Here is a 26,706-nt window from a genome sequence, read left to right on the forward strand (position 1 = left end):
GAAGATGACTGGTCCCTGATTCATTGTGAATGATGAACTGGAGAAATGATTTGAGTTTATTGCAGTTCTGACTGTGCGCATTTAATGAACAGGTACCACTTCATGATTATGGCAATCTTCATATTTTCACCCCAGAAAAGTCCCTTTTCCTCCTCGTGTTTAGGGGTCATTCTATCTACCATATTATTCAGTTGCCATCCTCCTCTTTCCCCCCATCTGTTGGGTCTTGTCTATCCTGAGGCAGGGAGTCAGAGACGCTGTCTTCACAGACCGTCACCGCTAATACAAGATGACAGCTAAAGGCTTAAAGCTCACACACACACTCACTTTCATACACACTCACATTCCCACACGCTCACACACACACTCACACTCACTTTTCATACACACTCACATTCCCACACGCTCACACACACACTCACACTCACTTTCATACACACTCACATTCCCACACGCTCACACACACACTCACACTCACTTTCATACACACTCACATTCCCACACGCTCACACACTCACTCACATTCACTCTCATACACACTCACATTCCCACACGCTCACGTGTACACACACACTTTTATGCCAGTCAATGCCAAGAGTGTGCAAAGCTGTCATCAAGGCAAAGGGTGGCTACTTTTTGGTTACTACATGATTTCAAATGTGTTATTTCATAGTTTTGACTGGTCCTGTATATTGTTTTATGTCTACACCAAAGATATATTCTCCAGAATTCTGCCTGAGTAGGAGGGGGATTATATTTGGGCACAGAATGGGGGAATGTGGTAGAGGCATGAAAGCAGATCACAGGCTAGTGGTAAGAGGTGAGAGAGACACAGAAAAAGACTGCAGGCAGGGCAGTGCACTAGGAGCTGCCAGAAAGACAGACCCACAGCTCTGATCAGCTCTGCTCCCCTCAGCTCTGATCAGCTCGGCTCCCCTCTGTTCTGATCAGCTCGGCTCCCCTCTGTTCTGATCAGCTCGGCTCCCCTCTGCTCTGCTCCCCTCTCCTCTGTACTGATCAGCTCGGCTCCCCTCTGCTCGGCTCCCCTCTGTTCTGATCAGCTCGGCTCCCCTCTGTTCTGATCAGCTCTGCTCCCCTCAGCTCTGATCAGCTCGGCTCCCCTCTGCTCGGCTCCCCTCTGTTCTGATCAGCTCTGCTCCCCTCAGCTCTGATCAGCTCGGCTCCCCTCTGCTCGGCTCCCCTCTGCTCGGCTCCCCTCAGCTCTGATCAGCTCGGCTCCCCTCTGCTCGGCTCCCCTCTGTTCTGATCAGCTCTGCTCCCCTCAGCTCTGATCAGCTCGGCTCCCCTCTGTTCTGATCAGCTCGGCTCCCCTCTGTTCTGATCAGCTCGGCTCCCCTCTGCTCTGCTCCCCTCTCCTCTGTACTGATCAGCCCGGCTCCCCTCTGCTCGGCTCCCCTCTGTTCTGATCAGCTCGGCTCCCCTCTGTTCTGATCAGCTCGGCTCCCCTCTGCTCTGCTCCCCTCTGTTCTGATCAGCTCGGCTCCCCTCTGCTCTGCTCCCATCTGTTCTGCTCCCCTCTGTTCTGATCAGCTCGGCTCCCCTCTGCTCTGCTCCCATCTGTTCTGCTCCCATCTGTTCTGATCACCTCGGCTCTCCTCTGCTCTGATCAGCTCGGCTCCCCTCTGCTCTGCTCTCCTCTGCTCTCCTCTCCTCTGCTCTCCTCTCCTCTGCTCTCCTCTGCTCTGCTCCCCTCTGGTCTGATCAGCTCGGCTTTGGTTGTTAACATATTTGGCCCCTGTAGCAGCCTACAGAGAGAGAGCTACAGACATGCTCAACGTGAGCTCTTGATTTATTTATTTATAATTTTGTTTTTGCGCTAGCTAGCTACACAACAAAAACCTAGCCAGCAGGTTAACAAGATAGCTAGAAATATTGAGCAAGAACAAACCTAGCAAGGGGAGTTAATACAACTACCGACCAAACTGAGTGAGTAAACCAAACGTTAAACATGTCTTCAGGGCCTCCCAAGTGGCGCAGTGGTCTAAGGCACTGCATCGCAGTGCTAGCTGTTACACTAGAGATCCTGGTTTGAGTCCAGGCTCTGTTGCAGCTGGCTGTGACCGGGAGACCCATCGGGCAGTGCGCACAATTGCGATGTCCGGGTTTTTATTTTATTTTTATATATAGGCTAGTTGAGAACACCTTTATTTAACCAGGTAGGTTAATTGAGAACACCTTTATTTAACCAGGTAGGCTAGTTGAGAACACCTTTATTTAACCGGATAAGCTAGTTGAGAACAAGTTCTCATTTGCAACTGCGACCTGGCCAAGATAAAGCATAACAGTGTGAACAGACAACACAGAGTTACACATGGAGTAAACAATAAACAATAAACAAGTCAATAACATAGTAGAAAAAAAATTACCTATATACATTGTGTGCAAAAGGCATGAGGGGGTAGGCAATAAATAGGCCATAGGAGTGAAAAATTACAATTTAGCAGATTAATACTGGAGTCATAGATGATCAGATGAACATGTGCAGGTAGAGATACTGGTGTGTAAAGAGCAGAAAAGTAAATAAAAGCAGTATGGGGATGAGGTAGGTAAATTGGGTGGGCTATATACTGATGGACTATGTACAGCTGCAGCGATCGGTTCGCTGCTCAGATAGCAGATGTTTAAAGTTGGTGAGGGAGATAAAAGTCTCCAACTTCAGAGATAAAAGTCTCCAACTTCAGAGATTTTTGCAATTCGTTCCAGTTGCAGGCAGCAGAGAACTGTAAGGAAAGGCGCCCAAATGAGGTTTCGGCTTTAGGAATGATCAGTGAGATACACCTGCTGGAGCGCGTGCTACGGGTGGGTGTTGCCATCGTGACCAGTGAACTGAGATAAGGCGGAGCTTTACCTAGCATAGACTTGTAGATGACCTGGAGCCAGTGGGTCTGGCAACGAACATTGTAGCGAGGGCCAACCGACAAGAGCATACAGGTCGCAGTGGTGGGTGGTATAAGGTGCTTTAGTAACAAAATGGATGGCACTGTGATAAACTGCATCCAGTTTGCTGAGTAGAGTATTGGAAGCTATTTTGTAGATGATGTCGCCGAAGTCGAGGATAGTCAGTTTTACTAGGGTAAGTTTTGCGGCGTGAGTGAAGGAGGCTTTGTTGCGAAATAGAAAGCCAACTCTAGATTTGATTTTGGATTGGAGATGTTTGATATGAGTCTGGAAGGAAAGTTTGCAGTCTAGCCAGACACCTAGGTACTTATAGATGTCCACATATTCTAGGTCGGAACCATCCAGGGTGGTGGTGCTAGTCGGGCATGCGGGTGCAGGCAGCGAACGGTTGAAAAGCATGCATTTGGTTTGACTAGCGTTTAAGAGCAGTTGAAGGCCATGGAAGGAGTGTTGTATGGCATTGAAGCTCGTTTGGAGGTTAGATAGCACAGTGTCCAAGGAAGGGCCAGAAGTATACAGAATGGTGTCGTCTGCGTAGAGGTGGATCAGGGAATCGCCCGCAGCAAGAGCAACATCATTGATACAGTGGGGCAAAAAAGTATTTAGTCAGCCACCAATTGTGCAAGTTCTCCTACTTAAAATAATGAGAGAGGCCTGTAATTTTCATTATAGGTACACTTCAACTATGACAGACAAAATGAGAAAAAAAATCCAGAAAATCACATTGTAGGATTTTTAATGAATTTATTTGCAAATTATGGTGGAAAATAAGTATTTGGTCAATAACAAAAGTTTATCTCAATACTTTGTTATATACCCTTTGTTGGCAATGTCAAATGCTTGTTGAAGTTTTCGATTATCACGGATTTATCAGTGGTGACCGTGTTACCTAGCCTCAGTGCAGTGGGCAGCTGGGAGGAGGTGCTCTTGTTCTCCATGGACTTTACAGTGTCCCAGAACTTTTTGGAGTTTCTGCTTGAAAAAGCTGGCCTTTGCTTTCCTGACTCACTGCGTGTATTGGTTCCTGACTTCCCTGAACAGTTGCATATCGCGAGGACTATTCGATGCTATTGCAGTCCGCCACATGATGTTTTTGTGCTGGTCGAGGGCTGTCAGGTCTGGAGTGAACCAAGGGCTATATCTGTTCTTAGTTCTGCATTTTTTGAATGGAGCATGCTTGTCTAAGATGGTGAGGAAGTTACTTTTAAAGAATGACCAGGCATCCTCAACTGACGGGATGAGGTCAACATCCTTTCAGGATACCCGGGCCAGGTCGATTAGAAAGGCCTGCTCGCAGAAGTGTTTTAGGGAGCGTTTGACAGTGATGAGGGGTGGTTGTTTGACCGCGGACCCGTAGCGGATACAGGCAATGAGGCAGTGATCGCTGAGATCCTGATTGAAGACAGCGGAGGTGTATTTGGATGGCAAATTGGTCAGGATAATGTCAATTAGGGTGCCCATGTTTATGGATTTAGGGTTGTACCTGGTGGGTCCTTGATGATTTGTGTGAGATTGAGGGCATCTCGCTTAGATGGTAGGACTGCCAGGGTGTTAAGCATATCCCAGTTTAGGTCTCCTAACAGAACAAACTCTGAAGCTAGATTGGGGGCGATCAATTCACAGATGGTGTCCAGGGCACAGCTGGGAGCTGAGGGGGTCGGTAGCAGGCGGCAACAGTGAGAGACTTATTTCTGGAGAGATTAATTTTTAAAATTAGAAGTTCGAACCTTTTGGGCATAGACCTGGAAAGTATGACAGAACTTTGCAGGCTATCTCTGCAGTAGATTGCAATTCCTCCCCCTTTGGCAGTTCTATCTTGACGGAAAGTGTTATAGTTGGGTATGGAAATCACGGCAAGGACATGGTTGGCAGAGTGTGCTAAAGCAGTGAGTAAAACAAACTTAGGGAGGAGGCTTCTGATGTTGACATGCATGAAACCAAGGATTTTTCGATCACAGAAGTCAACAAATGAGGGTGCCTGGGGACATGCAGGGCCTGGGTTTACTTCCACATCACCCGAGGAACAGAGGAGGAGTAGGATGAGGGTGCGGCTAAAGGGTATCAAAACTGGTCGCCTAGAGCGTTGGGGACAAGGAATTAAAGGAGCAGATTTATGGGCGTGGTAGATGTGCAGACAGGGTGGGGTGCGGGTACAGCGGAGGTAAGCCCAGGCACTTGGTGATGATAAGAGAGGTTGTATCTCTGGACATGCTGATTATAATGGGTGAGGTCCCCGCATGTGTGGGAGGTGGGACAAAGGAGGTATCAGAGGTGTGAGGAGTGGAACTAGGGGCTCCATTGTAAACTAAAACAATGATAACTAACCTAAACAACAGTATACAAGGCATATTGATATTTGAGAGAGACATACAGCAAGGCATAAAGTAATCGCAGGTCTTGATTAGGAGAGCTTGCTAAAACAACAGGTGAGACAACAACAGCTAATCAGCTAACACAACAACAGCAGGTAATATGGCAATGACTAGGCAGAGAGGGTCGGATTAACTACACACAGAGCCTGAGTTCGCGACTGGGGCCGACAGATAAAACATAAATAAACAGAATGGAGTACCGTGATTAATGGACAGTCCAGCAGGCTATCAGCTATGTAGACAAGTGATCATAGTGTCTAGGGGGCAGCAGTAGATGGAACAGGAAAGTCGCCACTACGCTAGCATGTGGGCGACACAGCGTTTAAAGTTAGTAGCCCGGGGGTGGTAGGGGTGGTCTGCTCAGACGGAGGCCGGTTGAAGTCACAGCGGATGGAGTATTCGTCGGCAGACCAGTCGTGGTGGTGCGGCGGGGGGACGTGTCGACAGAGAATCCAAGCCAGATGGTGAAAGAGGTATTGTAGAATTTAGTTTGCTCGCAGGGAGATGTGCCTGGCTCACTGCTAACTGGTACTAGCTTTGTGGCAGTGGTGTTAGCCAAGGATCCGGTGGAGTATTGGGACGTGTATGAGTGGGGTTCGGGTGAACAGCTGAGTAGGCCAGGAGGTGGGCCTCAGGGATAGCTTCGGTACTAGGTGCAAGCCAGCTGTGAAGATCAGAAGTAGTGGTCCAGGGATTACAGCAGGAATCCGGCGTTGTTGTGGAAACAGTTCGATACTGGTAGGCTGGCGAGTATTATCCAGGCTAAAAACAGGGCTCGCTGTGCAGAAGGTAAAAGCCGCCAACAGTGGCTAACAATGACTAAACAGCTTGTAGCTAATTAGCTGGTTAGCTTCTGGAGAATCTTGAATGTATTATAAAATTAAAAATAATAGCGATTCCGTATCACACTGGGTGAGGCAGGTTACCGGAAGGTATAATCAAATTAAAAATCGAAAAGAGATTGAAAATAAATATGGGTCCAGTGAGTGGTTGGGCTGGCTGGGGATACGCCGATTCAGACAGTTAGCAGGCCTGTGCTAACAAGCTAACAGTTAGTAGGCCAGGGCTAAACAAGCTAGCAGTTAGCAGACCGGGGCTAAACAAGCTAGCAGTTAGTAGACCGGGGCAGGCTAGCAGTTAGCAGGCCGGGTTAGCAAGCAAGCAGATAGCAGGGGCTAGAAAGTTAGCCTTTGGGGGACGTCGCGATGGGGTTAAGTCTGTTTTTGCCTCTTCATGCGGTGACGTCGATAGACCGGCCGTGGAATTAGTAGGGTTTCAAGTTGCTCTAGATAGCTAGCAGGCCCAGCTGGTTAGCATAATGGGCCTTCAGCGGGCGTTGCGCCTGAGAGGCCTGTTGGAGTCCTCGGGCAGATTATGTTGGCATTCCAGTCGTAGGGGATCTGCGGGGTTCCATGCCCCGTACCGGCTGTAGAATGTGTCCGGATATTGTAGCCCAGGAGTATGCTTCGGTGGTAGCACAGGAGCTCTGGCCGGGCTAGCTTCAAGCTAAGTGGATGGAAACGCTAGCCAGGAGTAGTCATCTGGGGTTGCGGTTAGCTAGTTGTGAAGATCCAGATGAAAATGTTCAGTTTGCGCTGGGAATCCGGGGATAAAAATAATAGGTCCGTTATGCTCTGGTTAGAGTTACGTTGTTCGAACTGGTGAGAGCTATTCGAGCTGAAGGTTAGCTGATGACCGCTGGCAATGGTTTGCTGACTGATAGCTGGTAGTTAGCTGGCTAGCTTCAGTTGAGGGATTCCAGATCCGAAGTAAATATAGATACTTTAGGAAAAAAAAGCAGATCCACGCTACATTGGGTGAGGTGGGTTGCAGGAGAGTATTTATATGTTGAGGTTTAGCAAAATATTTTAAAAGATATACGAAGAAAAATGATATATACAAGGGACACGACAGGACAAAGACTTCTGACTGCTACGCCATCTTGGATAATACAGACCCTCCCTCACACAGCAGAGGAGCCCACTTCAGCCAGCTAGGCCTCCCCAGCCCTGCCTGCTGCACACCTCCCCCAGCCCACAGAACAGCCTCCCACTGACAGCGGCACCGGCATAGATCAGCCACACCCCAGCTTCAACACCCACCAGCCCCCACTCTACCCCCTACAGTCCAGAAGAAACACTGACTGACAATGTCCTGTTGACAGAAGAGAGGACCTAATGGCGCCGGAGGGGAAGGCTGCCATTTTACGGTCCTAACTGTGCTATTTTGTTAGTTTTATCCTCAAAAAGTTAGCTGCACCATGGAGAGCATTCTGACCAGTTGCATCACCGCCTGGTATGGCTACTGCTCTGCATCTGACCGTAAGGCACAACAGAGGGTTGTCACGTTCTGACCTTTATTTCCATTGTTTTGTCATTATTTAGTATGGTCAGGGCGTGAGTTGGGGTGGGCAGTCTATGTTTGTTTTTCTATGATTTGGGGGACTTCTATGTTTCGGCCTAGTATGGTTCTCAATCAGAGGCCGGTGTCATTAGTTGTCTCTGATTGAGAATCGTACTTAGGTAGCCTGGGTTTCACTGTTTGTTTGTGGGTGTTTGTTTCCGTGTCTGTTTTTTTCACCACACGGTATTGTTTTGGGTTTCGTTCGTTCCACGCTTATTGTTTTTGTATTCAGTTGTGTTCATGTTAAGTATTTCTTATTAAAATAACCATGGACACTTACCACGCCGCGTATTGGTCCTCCGATCCTTCTCGCCTCTCCTCTTCGGAAGAAGAGGAGGAAATCCCTTACAAGGCTAGTGTGTACGGTCCAGTACATTACTGGTGCCAAGCTTCCTGCCGTCCTGGACCTATATACTAGGGGGTGACAGAGGAAGGCCCTAAAAATGGTCAAAGACTCCAGCCCCCAAGTCATAGACTGTTCTCTCTGCAACCGCGGCAAGTGGTACCGGAGTGCCAAATCTGGGGCCAAAAGGCTCCTTAAAAGCTTCTACCCCCAAGCCATAAGACTGCTGAACAATGAATCAGATAACTACCCACTACCCAGACTATTTACATTGACCCCCACCAGCCCCCACCAACCAAATGAGTGACATTAAACACATGATGAGTCTACTATGCTCACATGTGATAGGCCAAGGGTCATGGTAAGATGAGCACAAGAACTCCACCATCCTCACACAACATCCACCCATGTGGCATGACACAAATGCTATCTTAAATGATAAACAAATATAATTAGCATAATACGAGTTTACGATAATTGAAAAATCCTATTTTAAAAGTTCTTGTTCGACTTGTATTATCTTCTAATTTTGAAGAAAATACAGTTATGAAATACTTTTTAACTGAATTTACAAGGATTGAAGTCCTCTGCTTTTGGGCTAAAAAGCAAAACCTAGACTTCCTGAAATAAATTCCTGAGGTTGATATTGTAGTGCTACAGGAAACATCCACACTAGGTTATATGGAGATAATCCTACCATCCACCAAATGAAAAGGAATCACACAGGGCAGAGGCTCAGGGGGAATGCTAGTATGGTATAAATTGGAACTAACTATAGGATAATTATTTATCTGGTTAAAAATCAACAAGGAGGTTATCTTAACAGATAAAAACGTCTTCCTCTGTGCCACATACATTCCCCCACTCAGAGTCAGCCTACTTCAATGAAAATAGTTTCTACATTCTGAGGGGGAGATTAGTCACTTTCAGGCCCAAGGCAACGTACTGGTCTGTGGAGACCTCAATGCTAGAACAGCAGAAGAACTAGACACTATTAACAGTCATGGGCATAAACACCTACCGAGAAGCAAAAACCTTTCTCTCCCCACATACCCCCCCAGAAACAATTATGACAAAGTGAAACTAAATTAGAGCACATCTCCTGAAGCTCTATCGAACACTGGCAATGGTAGGCTAAGAGGGGACTCTCTTGGTAGGTACACCTGCAGCTCTTCCCTTGACAGCAGTACTGTAGACTACTTTATCATAGACCTCAACCCAGAGTCTCTCAGAGCCTTCACAGTCAGTGTATCTCAGAAGAGTGGAACCCAACCATGAAGGATCACGGCCCAATACATTCCATAGTACTAAACAGACTGGAGTGCAAGAACACACACACTAAGAACACAAAATACACCTTCAATATGGGGAAAGACTGAAGCAATACAAACACACACTAAGAACACAAAATACACCTTCAATATGGGGAAAGACTGAAGCAATACAAGCAATAACAACACAAAATACACATATGGGGAAAGACTGAAGCAATACAAACACACACTAAGAACACAAAATACACCTTCAATATGGGGAAAGACTGAAGCAATACAAACACACACTAAGAACACAAAATACACCTTCAATATGGGGAAAGACTGAAGCAATACAAACACACACTAAGAACACAAAATACACCTTCAATATGGGGAAAGACTGAAGCAATACAAACACACACTAAGAACACAAAATACACCTTCAATATGGGGAAAGACTGAAGCAATACAAACACACACTAAGAACACAAAATACACCTTCAATATGGGGAAAGACTGAAGCAATACAAACACACACTAACAACAAAATACACCTTCAATATGGGGAAAGACTGAAGCAATACAAACACACACTAACAACACAAAATACACCTTCAATATGGGGAAAGACTGAAGCAATACAAACACACACTAAGAACACAAAATACACCTTCAATATGGGGAAAGACTGAAGCAATACAAAAACACAACACAAAATACAAGAACACAAAATACACCTTCAATATGGGGAAAGACTGAAGCAATACAAACACACACTAAGAACACAAAATACACCTTCAATATGGGGAAAGACTGAAGCAATACAAACACACACTCAATATGGGGAAAAGAACACAAAATACACCTTCAATATGGGGAAAGACTGAAGCAATACAAACACACACTAACAACACAAAATACACCTTCAATATGGGGAAAGACTGAAGCAATACAAACACACACTAACAACACAAAATACACCTTCAATATGGGGAAAGACTGAAGCAATACAAACACACACTAACAACACAAAATACACCTTCAATATGGGGAAAGACTGAAGCAATACAAACACACACTAAGAACACAAAATAACAGAACATTTTAAACAAGTTGGATGTAATTGAGGAATCCATATAATCAAACCACTTCTGGGAGATAATTAGAATACATTTCAACAAACCTCATCATAAGGAATTGGCTATCCAAAGTGGGGATATGTGGAGAAATCACTTTGCAAACCTCTGCAGTAACATAACAAAAAGATATACAAGAAACGTTTAAAAATCAGCAGTCAAAGACTATTAGAATCCTGTAGATACTCCAATCACAGAAGTAGAATTATTAGAAAAACGATGCACCCTCCAACCCAAAAATACCTGTGGTGCTGATGGTATTTTAAATGAAATATACAGACCACAAATTCAAATTGGTTATTGTTAAACTCTTCAATATTATAGTCACTGCAGGTATTTTCCGTGATATTTGGGACCAAGAATTACAGAGAAATTTGGGTTAACAGCAACTTGGGGAAATTTCTCTGCAATATTATACATGGCAGACTAGGACATTTTCTTGATGTACACAACTTCCTGAACAGAAGCCAGATTTATTATCATCCAACAGACCACATTTACACACTCTAATTGACAAACAAGTAAACCAAAACAAAGGCAACATCTACTGTAGACTTCAAGAAAGCATTTGATTCAGTTTTCAACTAATAGAAAGTAGCATTGTAGGGAAAACATATGATGTTATTCAATCAATGTACACTAAAAGCAAATGTGTGGTTAAAATTGGCAACACGCAAACAGACTTCTTCTCTCAGCGACGTGGAATGAAACAGGGTTGCACAACAAGTCCAACACTATTTAACATCTACATTAGTGAATTGGCAAAAACATCAGAAGAATCTGCAGCACCTGGTCTCACCCAACACAACACTGAAATCAAGTGTCTGCTGTATGCAGATGGCCTGGTGCTACTGTCTCCCAGTAAGGAGGGGTTACAGCAGCATCTAGATCATCTGCACAGGTTCTGTCAGACCTGGGCTCTGACCTAAAAACCCTGAATATAATGATAATCCAAAAAAGGTCAGGAAATCAGGATGACAAATATAAATTCTATTTGGACACAGTTCTATTAGAACGCACCAAAAACGACACGTATCTAGGACTAAATATCAGCAACACATGTAGCTTTCACCTGGCTGTGAAGGAGCTGAGAGACAAAGCAAGAAGAGTATTCTATGTCATTAAAAGGAACATTGAAATCGAAATTCCAATTAGAATCTCGCTCAAAATGTTCCAATCAGTTATAGAAAGAATTGCTATATATGGTAGCGAAGTATGGGGTCCCCTCTCTAATAATGAATTTACCAAATGGGACAAACATCCAATCAAAATACTGCATGTCGAGTTTTGCAAGACTGTATTGCAAGTGCAAAGAAAAACTCTAAATAACCCATGTAGAGCAGAATTGGGCCAATACCTGCTCCTTATTCGAATAGAAAAAAGGGCCATCAAATTTTACAACCATCTAAAAACAAGTGACCCCAAAACATTCCATCACACAATGTTGTACAATCGTACAATATCAAGAGATTAAACAAGAGAAGACTCCCCTCAGTCAGATGGTTCTGAGGCTCAGTTCATTAACCCAAACCAACCCCATAGAGCCTCCGGACAGCACTCAGAAAATCTGGCCCAACCAAATCATCTCAAAGCAAAAAGCAAAATATATGACCAATTGGAAAGACCACAAAAAAAATCGAAGTAAACATCAATGCTATTTGGCTCTAAACAGACAGTACATGGTTGCAGACAATCTGACCACTGTGGCTGATAGAAAACTGAGGAAAACACTCAGTTGAGCATAGTCTGGCTATAGAGACCTGTCGTTACAGACAGGATGAAAAGATGAAGAAAAAATGTCATATTTATTGGGTGAAAAGCCCAATAAAAGCAGATGGCTTCATGAGGAAGGAACATTACGTGGATATATTGAAGCAACATCTCAAGACATCGGTCAGGAGGTTAAAGCTTGGTCACAAATGGGTCTTCCAAATGAACAATGGTCCCAAGCATACTTCCAAAGTTGTGGAAAAATGGCTTAAGGACAACAAGTCAAGGTATTGGAGTGGCCATCACAAAGCCCTGACCTCAATCCTATAGAAAATGTGTGGGCAGAACTGAAAAAGTGTGTGCAAGCAAGGAGGCCTACAAACCTGACCCAGTTACACCAGCTCTGTCAGGGGGAATGGGCCAAACATCACCCAACTTATTGTGTGAAGCTTGTGGACGGCTACCTGAAACATTTAACCCAAGTTAAACAATGTAAAGGAAATGCTACCAAGTACTAATAGAGTGTATGTAAACTTCTGATCCACTGGGAATGTGATGAAAGCACTAAAAACTTAAATAAATCCTTCTCTCTACTATTATTAGCCAGCAGCATACCACCCTGCATACCACTGCTGGCTTGCTTCTGAAGCTAAGCAGGGTTGGTCCTGGTCAGTCCCTGGATGGGAGACCAGATGCTGCTGGAATTGGTTTTGGAGGGCCAGTCGGAAGCACTCTGTACTCTGGTCCAAAAAAGGACACTGCCCTGTGTAGGGTGCTGTCTTTCAGATGGGATGTTAAATTGACTCTCTGGGGTCATTAAAGATCCCATGGCACTTATTGTACGAGTAGGGGTGTTAACCCCGGTGTCCTGGCTAAATTCCCAATCTGCCCCTCAAACCATCACATTCACCTAATAATCCCCAGTTTACAATTGGCTCATTCATCCTCCTCCTCTCCCCTGTAACTAATCCCCAGGTTGTTGCTCTAAATGAGAACATGTTCTCAGCCAACTTACCTGGTAAAATAATGGACAAATAAATACAAATATATTCTGACATTTCACATTCTTAAAATAAAGTGGTGATCCTAACTGACCTAAAACAGGGACATTTTCTAAGATTAAATGTCAGGAATTGTGAAAAACTGAATATAAATGTATTTGGCTATGTAAACTTCTGACTTCAACTGTATGTACATATTATCATTCACCCCTTTAGATTTGTGATTACTAGGTAGTTGTTGGGAATTGTTAAGATTACTTGTTAGATATTACTGCACTGTCGAAACTAGAAGCATAAGCATTTCGCTACACTTGCATTAATATCTGCTAACCATGTATATGTGACCAATTTGATTTGATTATCATTATTACTGCTGGTCCCACCATTTTTGTTATATGTATACTTTCACAATGTAAGTCATTTAACATGCCATGTCAATAAAGTTGTTTGAATTTAATTTAATAGAGAGGAAGAGAGAAAAAGAGGGGGGAGGGGTCTCCCAGACCTAGCCCCAGCCAGATGACCTTCCCAAATGAACAGGACCCCTCCAAGGGGCGTCGGGCATCCCTGGCTCGCCCGTCCCGAAGGACGCAATCAGGGTGACTCACCGACCATCTAAGGGGGCGAGAGGCTGGAGAGGGCGGGAGAGGGGGGATGGGGTCTGGTCTGTATGAGTCTGGGCTTTGACATGGCCAGGCAGTATTCTAATTCATTAAACCAGGCTCTTAATATAAACAGCCATTCATTTCAACCTCTGACAGTGGGCCTTCTGGACAATATGAAGCACCTAAATATAACTGCCATACTGCTGTGTCTGTATGTGTGTGTGAGAGGGGAATCTAGATGTTTGTGTGCATGAGGTCTCAGAGAGACCTATGGCTGAGACAAAGTACAGTGAGTCTAAGCAGAGCTTTTCACCAAGTGGAACACAGTTTGCAGAGAAGCTGAGGTTTACCTTTGTGAAATGTACTGTTAAGTGAGAGCAGGGGCGTCATGCCCACAGGGGATACAGGGGCGTCATGCCCATAGGGGATACAGGGGCACAAGGCCCCTAAGATTTTTCATGTTTTACAAAAAAATAAACAACAATTTGTTGTTGTTTCTCTGTAATACTACTTAGTCACCTAGACATTTTATAGTTGGCTTTAGCCCCGATAAGTTCCAAATCTCCCAAACGTATAACTTGCTACCAAGAAGCTAGCTGCTTATAACAATGCTAATATTTACACAATAGCATTGCTAGGAATTAGCTGGCAAAAAAACAGGGGGGGACATTTTGAACAAAAAACATCAGAGATAGATAGAGAGAGAGAGAGAGAGAGAGAGAGAGAGAGAGAGAGAGAGAGAGAGAGAGAGAGAGAGAGGGAGAGAGAGAAAAGCGCTGACACATCAACTCAGTGTCTGCATTGAAGCCATGTATCAATGTTGTTTCCAGGTCATTTCAATTAAATGAACCAACGTGGAACAGATGTTGAATTGACGTCTGTGCCCAATGAGATATAATTATTAAGGCCTACAAACAGACGATTGATGTATGACGGCAATACACCTTCTCTCCTATGCATCGTTAGTTTGTCATTAAAGTTTCCAACAGAAAAGTGCGTTAGCGTTAGCCCATCATTGAGGTCTCGGCCAAAGCTAGTTCACCAAACCTCCTCAGCTAAACTTGTCTGAGTTTATGTGTGTGTGTGTGTGTGTGTGTGTGTGTGTGTGTGTGTGTGTGTGTGTGTGTGTGTGTGTGTGTGTGTGTGTGTGTGTGTGTGTGTGTGTGTGTGTGTGTGTGTGTGTGTGTGTGTGCAGTGCGTATGTGTGTATGTATATACAGTACTATGTGAATATTTGATGTAACACAGAATGTTCCTTCATCATTGAGTGTGGACACAATGGACCACTCAAGGGTCTCTCAGGATCGGTGCACTTATGTCAATAGGAAACTTTGTGACTGTGTGTGTGTTTGTGTTTCAGCTTGTGCACAGTGTGTGCTTGTTGTAAGAAGTATTTAATGAAAACTAAATGTGAACATGAACATGCTGAGTGTTCCATGCAATCTCCTAAAAAATAGTTGTAGTGCATGTGATGGAACCCTCAGAGTTTGTGCTGTGACACTGTAACTAGTGTGAGGTGATGGGCAGACAGTACACACATGCTGTCCATACTGTATGACAGGTTTAAAGTGATACAACCCTTATCAGGTTCAACCTTTCAATTTGTCTTTTCATTTCCATACTGTTTATGTGAGGTACAGTATCTGCCAGTTCTGACTGCATTAGTTTATTTGTACTTACCATTCTTGCCATTTCTGGTGCTAAGAGGCATGTCCCTTTAAGGAAAAGGTAGCATTTGGGGAAATGTTTGGCGTATACTTACGCCTGATTGGCTGTCCTTCAGACATTTGAGAAATAGATGTCTATCTCTGGTTAGAAAAGTGGTCAAAACATTGAAACCAAACTCCACCCCCTCGTTGCCCCTTCAGGTTTTTCCAGCCTCTGGTCCCATATTAGACCAAATGGACATTTGTAGAGCTTTCAATAACCATTTTGCTTCAGCAGGCCACCTGTTTGAAAGGATAGTCTCTGAAATAATGATGCTCTAACAGACGCACATTATTTTCATTTCAACCATTTGATGTAGACATCGTAGAAGTGCCTTGCTAAAGATTGATGTTACACAGGGGCTGATTCACTTGACCCCTTCTTAGTACAGCTCTCTGTCACTCTCATTGTTGAACCTTTAACCTGTATTTTTTACCAGACAATTGTTACTGGTGTTATTCCTTAGATTTAGAAAGCAGAACGTCCTCACCTACATAATGGCAGAGATCTTTTTGACTTAGATAATTGCCGCCCAATCTCTTAAGTTATCTTGCTCTTTGCTTTATTACAGGTGACAATTGTAATAGTTATCACTGCATCCTGTATCAGAAGGTCGGCTGGACCTCTCTAAAGTCCCGTAGATCACATTATTACTGCCTTCTTCTTTACAAACCTCTGCTCCACAAGCTTCCAACATACCTATGAGATACCAAACCCGTTCGCAGGTTGGTTAACTCTTGAGGTCCCGCATGTTTCCACAAAGTTTGGTAAATCCACCTTTAGTCTTTAACGCACCACAGTGATGTAATACCTTACAAAACAAATTACACCAGGATCCCCTGGTGTCGATAGGGAAGTTTAAAACTGGTTTCAATTGAGTATTATAACTTGTTGGAATAACCTGATGTTTTTATGGCTCTCTTTATATGGTTAGGGTTAGTGTTCCCACACGGCCATATCTCCATGTTCCAATGTTTACAGAAGACAGACAGAAGACAGGGGGACCACCTGTGCTAATTAGATATCTAGCATGCTCCGAACACCTGTGCTAATTAGATATCTAGCATGCTCCGAACACCTGTGCTAATTAGATATCTAGCATGCTCCGAACACCTGTGCTAATTAGATATCTAGCATGCTCCGAACACCTGTGCTAATTAGATATCTAGCATGCTCCGAACACCTGTGCTAATTAGATATCTAGCATGCTCCGAACACCTGTGCTAATTAGATATCTAGCATGCTCCGAACACCTGTGCTAATTAGATATCTTGCATTCTCCGAACACCTGTGCTAATTAGATATCTCGCATGCTCCGAACACCTGTGCTAATTAGATATCTAGCATGCTCCGAACACCTGTGCTAATTAGATATCTAGCATGCTCCGAACACCTGTGCTAATTAGATATCTAGCATGCTCTGAACACCTGTGCTAATTAGATATCTAGCATGCTCCGAACACCTGTGCTAATTAGATATCTAGCATGCTCCGAACACCTGTGCTAATTAGATATCTAGCATGCTCCGAACACCTGTGCTAATTAGATATCTAGCATGCTCCGAACACCTGTGCTAATTAGATATCTAGCATGCTCCGAACACCTGTGCTAATTAGATATCTAGCATGCTCTGAACACCTCACAGAATAAGCCAGCCAGAAATGTGTTGACTCTGAAAAATGGTTTCAGCTGCAACTGTGATGGAGACGGTTAAAACAGTGTATATTTGGCGTTTATAAAATGATTGTGATGTGATATGAAAGTAAAGTGTGTCGCAAATGAGAATCAATTCCCGTTTAGATTAAGTATTTGGCTGTTTTGGCTGGCAGAGACAGTCTACCTCTGAAGATAACATATAAAGCAGTGGAGGCTGCTGAGGGGAGGAAGGCTCATAATAATTTTATTTTATTTATTTATTTATTTATTTATTTATTTCACCTTTATTTAACCAGGTAGGCAAGTTGAGAACAAGTTCTCATTTACAATTGCGACCTGGCCAAGATAAAGCAAAGTAGTTAGACAGATACAACGACACAGAGTTACACATGGAGTAAAACAAACATACAGTCAATAATACAGTATAAACAAGTCTATATACAATGTGAGCAAATTAGGTGAGAAGGGAGGTAAAGGCAAAAAAAGGCTATGGTGGCAAAGTAAATACAATATAGCAAGTAAAACACTGGAATGGTAGTTTTGCAATGGAAGAATGTGCAAAGTAGAAATAAAAATAATGGCCTGCTCGCCTCCCTACCACTGAGGAAGTACAGTTCCCGCTCAGCCCAGTCAAAACTGTTCGCTGCTCTGGCCCCCCAATGGTGGAACAAACTCCCTCACGACGCCAGGACAGCGGAGTCAATCACCACCTTCCGGAGACACCTGAAACCCCACCTCTTCAAGGAATACCTAGGATAGGGTAAGTAAGGGTAAGTAATCCTTCTCACCCCCCTTCTCTCCCCAAAAAAAAAAGATTTAGATGCAAGTGGCTGTTCCACTGGATGTCATAAGGTGTATGCACCAATTTGTAAGTCGCTCTGGATAAGAGCGTCTGCTAAATGACTTAAATGTAAATGTAAATGGGTGCAAAGGAGCAAAATAAATAAATAAATTAAATACAGTTGGGAAAGAGGTAGTTGTTTGGGCTAAATTATAGGTGGGCTATGTACAGGTGCAGTAATCTGTAAGATGCTCTGACAGTTGGTGCTTAAAGCTAGTTAGGGAGATAAGTGTTTCAAGTTTCAGAGATTTTTGTAGTTCGTTCCAGTCATTGGCAGCAGAGAACTGGAAGGAGAGGCGGCCAAAGAAAGAATTGGTTTTGGGGGTGACTAGAGAGATATACCTGCTGGAGCGTGTGCTACAGGTGGGAGATGCTATGGTGACCAGCGAGCTGAGATAAGGGGGGACTTTACCTAGCAGGGTCTTGTAGATGACATGGAGCCAGTGGGTTTGGCGACGAGTATGTAGCGAGGGCCAGCCAACGAGAGCGTACAGGTCGCAATGGTGGGTAGTATATGGGGCTTTGGTGACAAAACGGATTGCACTGTGATAGACTGCATCCAATTTGTTGAGTAGGGTATTGGAGGCTATTTTGTAAATGACATCGCCAAAGTCGAGGATTGGTAGGATGGTCAGTTTTACAAGGGTATGTTTGGCAGCATGAGTGAAGGATGCTTTGTTGCGAAATAGGAAGCCAATTCTAGATTTAACTTTGGATTGGAGATGTTTGATATGGGTCTGGAAGGAGAGTTTACAGTCTAACCAGACACCTAAGTATTTGTAGTTGTCCACGTATTCTAAGTCAGAGCCGTCCAGAGTAGTGATGTTGGACAGGCGGGTAGGTGCAGGTAGCGATCGGTTGAAGAGCATGCATTTAGTTTTACTTGTATTTAAGAGCAATTGGAGGCCACGGAAGGAGAGTTGTATGCCATTGAAGCTTGCCTGGAGGGTAGTTAACACAGTGTCCAAAGAAGGGCCGGAAGTATACAGAATGGTGTCGTCTGCGTAGAGGTGGATCAGGGACTCACCAGCAGCAAGAGCGACCTCATTGATGTATACAGAGAAGAGAGTCGGTCCAAGAATTGAACCCTGTGGCACCCCCATAGAGACTGCCAGAGGTCCCGACAGCAGACCCTCCGATTTGACACACTGAACTCTATCAGAGAAGTAGTTGGTGAACCAGGCGAGGCAATCATTTGAGAAACCAAGGCTGTCGAGTCTGCCGATGAGGATGTGGTGGTTGACAGAGTCGAAAGCCTTGGCCAGATCAATGAATATGGCTGCACAGTAATGTTTCTTATCGATGGCGGTTAGGATATCGTTTAGGACCATGAGCGTGGCTGAGGTGCACCCATGACCAGCTCTGAAACCAGATTGCATAGCAGAGAAGGTATGGTGAGATTCGAAATGGTCGGTAATCTGTTTGTTGACTTGGCTTTCGAAGACCTTAGAAAGGCATGGTAGGATAGATATAGGTCTGTAGCAGTTTGGGTCAAGAGTGTCCCCCCCTTTGAAGAGGGGGATGACCGCAGCTGCTTTCCAATCTTTGGGAATCTCAGACGACACGAAAGAGAGGTTGAACAGGCTAGTAATAGGGGTGGCAACAATTTCGGCAGATCATTTTAGAAAGAAAGGGTCCAGATTGTCTAGCCCGGCTGATTTGTAGGGGTCCAGATTTTTCAGCTCTTTCAGAACATCAGCTGAATGGATTTGGGAGAAGGAGAAATGGGGAAGGCTTGGGCGAGTTGCTGTTGGGGGTGCAGTGCTGTTGACCGGGGTAGGAGTAGCCAGGTGGAAAGCATGGCCAGCCGTAGAAAAATGCTTATTGAAATTCTCAATTATGGTGGATTTATCAGTGGTGACAGTGTTTCCTATCTTCAGTGCAGTGGGCAGCTGGGAGAAGGTGTTCTTATTCTCCATGGACTTTACAGTGTCCCAGAACTTTTTTGAGTTAGTGTTGCAGGAAGCAAATTTCTGCTTGAAAAAGCTAGCCTTGGCTTTTCTAACTGCCTGTGTATAACGGTTTCTAGCTTCCCTGAACAGCTGCATATCACGGGGGCTGTCCGATGCTAATGCAGAACGCCATAGGATGTTTTTGTGTTGGTTAAGGGCAGTCAGGTCTGGGGAGAACCAAGGGCTATATCTGTTCCTGGTTCTAAATTTCTTGAATGGGGCATGTTTATTTAAGATGGTTAGGAAGGCATTTAAAAAAAATATCCAGGCATCCTCTACTGACGGGATGAGATCAATATCCTTCCAGGATACCCCGGCCAGGTCGATTAGAAAGGCCTGCTCGCTGAAGTGTTTCAGGGAGCGTTTTACAGTGATGAGTGGAGGTCGTTTGACCGCTGACCCATTACGGATGCAGGCAATGAGGCAGTGATCGCTGAGATCTTGGTTGAAGACAGCAGAGGTGTATTTAGAGGGAAGTTGGTTAGGATGATATCTATGAGGTGCCCGTGTTTAAGGCTTTGGGGGTACCTGGTAGGTTCATTGATAATTTGAGTGAGATTGAGGGCATCAAGTTTAGATTGTAGGATGGCTGGGGTGTTAAGCATGTTCCAGTTTAGGTCGCCTAGCAGCACGAGCTCTGAAGATAGATGGGGGCAATCAGTTCACATATGGTGTCCAGAGCACAGCTGGGGGCAGAGGGTGGTCTATAGCAGGCGGCAACGGTGAGAGACTTGTTTTTAGAGAGGTGGATTTTTAAAAGTAGAAGTTCAAATTGTTTGGGTACAGACCTGGATAGTAGGACAGAACTCTGCAGGCTATCTTTGCAGTAGATTGCAACACCGCCCCCTTTGGCAGTTCTATCTTGTCTGAAAATGTTGTAATTTGGAATTAAAATTTCTGAATTTTTGGTGGTCTTCCTAAGCCAGGATTCAGACACAGCTAGAACATCCGGGTTGGCAGAGTGTGCTAAAGCAGTGAATAGAACAAACTTAGGGAGGAGGCTTCTAATGTTAACATGCATGAAACCAAGGCTATTACGGTTACAGAAGTCATCAAAAGAGACTGCCTGGAGAATAGGAGTGGAGCTAGGCACTGCAGGGCCTGGATTCACCTCTACATCGCCAGAGGAACATAGGAGGAGAAGCTAAAAGCAATAAGAATTGGTCGTCTAGAACGTCTGGAACAGAGAGTAAAAGGAGGTTATCTGGGGGCGATAAAATAGCATCAAGGTATAATGTACAGACAAAGGTATGGTAGGATGTGAATACAGTGGAGGTAAACCTAGGTATTGAGTGATGAAGAGAGAGATATTGTCTCTAGAAACATCATTGAAACCAGGAGATGTCATTGCATGTGTGGGTGTTGGAACTAATACATTGGATAAGGTATAGTGAGCAGGACTAGAGGCTCTACAGTGAAATAAGCCAATAAACACTAACCAGAACAGCAATGGACAAGACATATTGACATTAAGGAGAGGCATCCTTAGTCGAGTGATCAAAAGAGTCCAGTGAGTGGAGTGGTTGGTTTGGGGGGTCACGGCGATTTAGACAGCTAGCCAGGACATCGGTAGCAAGCTAGCATAGGATGGAGGTCTGTTGTTAGCCACCTCTTGCGTTCCGTCAGTAGATTAGTGGGGTTCCGTGTGGTAGAGGGGATTAGTCCAAATCACACAACAACAAAAAAATAAATAAAAACAATAGATATAGTTATAGAGGCCCAAGAAGAAACATAATAATAATACAAATAAATTAATTGTCAGATTGTCTATTCTGAGAGCAGCCGGTAAGACAGCTAACGGTTAGCAGGCCGCAGATGGGCGTTCAGGTAACGTTGCGACGGAGGAGCCAGCCGGATCTCCTTCGGGTAGATAACGTCGGCAGTCCAGTTGTGAAGGCCCGGTGGGGCTCCGCGTAGGCAGTAAAAACGGGTCCGGATAGGTGACTGCAGCCCAGGAGTGATTGACGGAGCTCAGGAGTGATTGACGGAGCTGGCTAGCTCCGGAGTAATTGATGTTTGCTCCGGAATCGACGAGAGCAGATAGACACACGGATAGCAGCTAGCTAGCTGTGAGATCCGGGAATGAATGTCCAGAGAGCAGTTGAAATCCAAGGACATGGAGAGAAAAATTGGTCCGGTATGTTCCGTTCCGAGCCGCGCTGCGCCGTACAAAACTGGCGATAGATTTTCGAGCTAAAGGATAGCTGATGACCACAAACCGTGGTTAGCTGAATACTAACGATTTGCCAGTAAAGAAGCTAACTAGCTTCTGAACTAGCTTCTGATTAGCTTCTAGCTAGCTCCTGGCTAGCTTCTGGCTAGCTTCTGGTTAGTTTCTGGCTAGCTTCTTGGAGTTTCTGGCTAGCTTCAGGCTAGCTTCTTGGAGGATTGCAGATTTGAGGTAAATAATACTTATTTATAAATATAAATTGGTGAGGCGGGTTGCAGGAGAGTGTTTTGAAGATGAGTTGATGGAAAATAAAAATAAAATGTATGTGGAAAAAAAGTTGTATATATATATATATATATATACAGGACATGACAAGACGAGGACTAATGGAATAATGGCTGGAACGGAGCGAATGGAATGGCATCAAACACACAGAAACCATGTATTTAATACTATTCCACTAATTCCACTCCAGCCATTACCACGAGCCCATCCTCCCCAATTAAGGTGCCACCAACCTCCTGTGATATAAGGTCCTTGGACCTTAAGGAGCAACGAAACGGTATGCTCCATAAGAGTACATCTTGTGCTAGGATCTACTTTAGTAGCCTTACTTTAGGAGCAACGAACGGTATGCTCCATAAGAGTACATCTTGTGCTAGGATCTACTTTAGTAGCCTTACTTTAGGAGCAACGAACGGTATGCTCCATAAGAGTACATCTTGTGCTAGGATCTACTTTAGTAGCCTTACTTTTTGGACTTCATATCAATTTGTCTGTTTTGTTTTGGTTGCTCTCATGGACACAGTTGATCCAAACTGATTGTTAAAGTCCCATTCTATTGGAACCCTCAGTTTGGTGCAATTCTATTTGTTACCCAGTAGGAGGCAGGCTACATTCCACTGGTCAGATGGCCATGCTGTGTTGGCCTACAGTTACCCCTGACTGACACGTTGACAGGAGATTCACAGTTGACACTGGAGACAAACACACCCACTAATTCCAACATTGATACAGAACGTGGCCTGGAGCTTTTATAGGGTTACCAGACAAGGGTTTACACAAAAGCACACACACATACATACGTATCTGAGTCTGACCACTAATTATGTCTGGCCAGCGCAGACAGGGTCAGGCGGAGTGTGTGTGTGTGTGTGTTGTGGGAGCAGCCAGGGCAGCCCTTGTGGTAGCCCCTTAAACATAGGTTAGCCTGAGCCTTGTCATTACTCCGCAAAACGATCATATTCTTCTCTTCCGAACGGGTTTTCAATGGACTCAATGCATTCCTCTGTTGAAAAAGAGCAACAACTCAGAAAGCACAATACCAGCAATGAATGGTTCTAGTCAACAACCTCAGATCTCAGAGAGAGCTCATCTAGCTGGGTTTGTCCCAACCACAGTCCCCCATCCTTCCATCCATCCTTCCGGCCAGCCAGCCATCCATCCATCCTTCCAACCTCCCATCCAGCCATCCAGCCATTTATCCATCCTTCGGTCCTTCCAGCTATCCATCCACCCACCCACCCATCCATCCATCCATCCATCCATCCATCCATCCTGCCAGCCAGCTATCCATCCATCCATCCATCCTCCACTTTCTCTCTCTCTCCCTCTCTCTCTCACACACGCTTCTTTTGTTCATAATTCACTTCTCTTTTGCAATCTTTCACTATAGACAATAGGCCAGTCTGAAATGGCCAGGACAAACAAACACCTGCGCTGTTTATTTATGTGACCAATTCAACAAAGATCTTGAGCGTGATCTAGAAAAGCTGTCCACCTTTTTTCCTGAAACCTCTCTTCTGGCTCTTTGAAATCCTTGTATCTGTGTAAATGATCCTTTTAACATACAGTTCTAGTCACAGCAGTAACCTCCAGGTCCCTGACACCAGAGGCATTGAGAGCCCATATCAGTGTGCTGAGCCTCTATTCTGCTGTTGAGTTGAATTAGTCTTCCAGCAGCTTTTATTAGCAGCAGCGGTGGAACCAGAGAGGGCTGTCTGCGTGGACGGGGGGCGATAGGGGGGCGACGGACCGCTAAGTGCCGTGTGTCTGATCTCTGATGGGGGTCACAGGTTCGGACTGAACCTCACCCTGATGGCTTCTGACACCGAGACACACACATATGCAGACTCACACACAGGCAGGGAGACAGGCACGCATACACGCTCACGAACACACACACGCATACATACAATCCCTCACCCCAAACCCTCCCCTCCTCATGATGTAGGTTGAAAGTAGTAGAGGATGAAAGCTCAAACCAGTCTCCCCATCCTCCCCCCTAGTCTGTCTCCTGTGTGTTTATCTTCTCATCAGGGTCTTTATTGGTAAATAAGGGTGGCCCGCCCAGCCCGTCCTTGGCCCCCGTCTCTCCCTCTCTCCATCTCTGTGTGGAGCCTAACCACTGCTGATGTGCCTGTGTAACTATAGCGGCCAGTGTTTAGACTATTAGAGCAGCCTATTTACAATCTGGAGTTTCCTATTGATTATGTCTGCCTTCTTCTCTGTTTACCCAGGAAATAAAGAACACATGTTTCCTTATTCTGCCTTTCTCTCTCTCTCTGCCTCTCTCTATTTCAGTCACTCTCTCTTTATCTCCCTCTCTCGGTATCTCTCCTCTTGCTATCTCTCACTCATTCTCTTTCCTTCTCTCACTCTCTTACTATCTCTCCATCCATCCTTCCTTTCCCACTTCCTTATTATTTCCCCCCAGACAATGCGTCTATGTATTTTTTGTTTATATTTCTGTCAGGGTCCTGGTCTCTAGAACTCCTGCTGTTACTGTGGCTTTAAGTTCAAAATACAGACTTAAAACAGTCAGAAGAATACAACAATTGAGACACAAAAAAAGTCAATGAAGAACACAAACACACACCCAGGCGCTCACTCAGCCACAAACCATAGCAAGATACAGACAAGAGTGGTCAGAGGAGAGGGAGTAGAATGGAGAGCTAGGAGGAGAAGGAGTAGAATGGAGGGCTAGGATGAGAGGGAGTAGGAGGAGAGGGAAAGGAGGGAGAGAGGAGGGAGAGAGAGAGGAGGGAGAGAGAGAGGAGAGATGAGGAGAGGGAGTAAGAGGAGATAGGAGGATAGGGAGTAGGAGGGAGAGAGGAATAGAGAGGAGGGAGAGTTAGGAGGAGGAGGAGAGTAGAATGGAGAGCTACGTGGAGAGTGAGTAGGAGGAGAGGGAGTAGAATGGAGAGCTAGGAGGAGAGGAAGTAGGAGGAGAGGGAGTAGAATGGAGAGCTAGGATGAGAGGGAGTAGAATGGAGAGCTAGGAGGAGAGGGAGTAGGAGGAGAGAGAGTAGAATGGAGAGCTAGGAGGAGAGGGAGTAGAATGGAGAGCTAGGAGGAGAGGGAGTAGGAGGAGAGGGAGTAGAATGGAGAGCTAGGAGGAGAAGGAGTAGGAGGGGGGGGGAGTAGAATGGAGAGCTAGGAGGAGAGGGAGTAGGAGGAGGGGAATTAGAATGGAGAGCTAGGAGGAGAGGGAGTAGAATGGAGAGCTATGAGGAGAGGGAGAGAGAGAGAGGAGAGAGGAGGGGGAGAGAGAGAGACAGGAGAGGGACAGAGAGAGGAGGGAGAGAAAGAGAGAGAGAGCGAGGAGAGATAGAGAGTACACAGGACACACATACAGTTAAGCACAAACAAAGAAACCCCCTCCCCCCCACACACACACACACACACACACACACACACACACACACACACACACACACACACACACACACACACACACACACACACACACACACAGACCCATCCTACCGGTTCATACTAGCCCACCACCTTCCCATTTGCCTTTCCGTGCCTGCCCTCATTGGTAACAGAAGCTGTGTCTCTGGCCCACCAGGCACCAGGGAGGCAATGTGTCATATACATTCCATCCCCCCTCCCAGTGCTCCTCGGCTGGGCACGCCATGCTCAGATAGGACCTAAGATAAGCCATGGCTCTTCCACCAGCCTCCGTTTGCAGTGTGCATGGCAATGCAACACTGGAGCAATCAGTGCTGTATGTATGTGTGTGTGTGTGTGTGTGTGTGTGTGTGTGTGTGTGTGTGTGTGTGTGTGTGTGTGTGTGTGTGTGTGTGTGTGTGTGTGTGTGTGTGTGTGTGTGTGTGTGTGTGTGTGTGTGTGTGTGTGTGTGTGTGTGTGTGTGTGTGTGCCATTTCACTAAAAACATCTTCTGTCACTGTAGAGCAGTGCACTTCTCCAAAACAATCAGACTGAGAGAAAGATGAAAGAGAAGCATGCAGCAGACTAACAGAATGTGTTTACATGAGGAAGGCTTGAATAACCCCTGTGTGTCCATCAGTGCATGGCAGTAACTCTAGATGTTTGTGGAGATGCAGATATTGTATTACACTACTCTGGCTCAGTGGGAGGGATGAGTGTATTGTCATCCCACAGTTGCACCACATATTTGATCAACATCAGCAATACCAAAAGTGCTGTTCTGTCTTTGAAGTTAGCCCACAGCTCCAAGTTACTGTTAGCTAGAACTGGATGATGTGCCTGACTCAATGAGCTGTCGATACGTGAGTGTAGTTCCACCTTGTACCAACAGAGAGCGATAGAGACTTAATAAAGAGTCTGGTTGGCTGTAGTACAGTATGTGGCAGTGGAGCTACGGCT

Source organism: Oncorhynchus keta, chromosome 34, assembly GCF_023373465.1.
Source record: "Oncorhynchus keta strain PuntledgeMale-10-30-2019 chromosome 34, Oket_V2, whole genome shotgun sequence".
In the NCBI taxonomy this organism is placed as follows: Eukaryota; Metazoa; Chordata; class Actinopteri; order Salmoniformes; family Salmonidae; genus Oncorhynchus; species Oncorhynchus keta.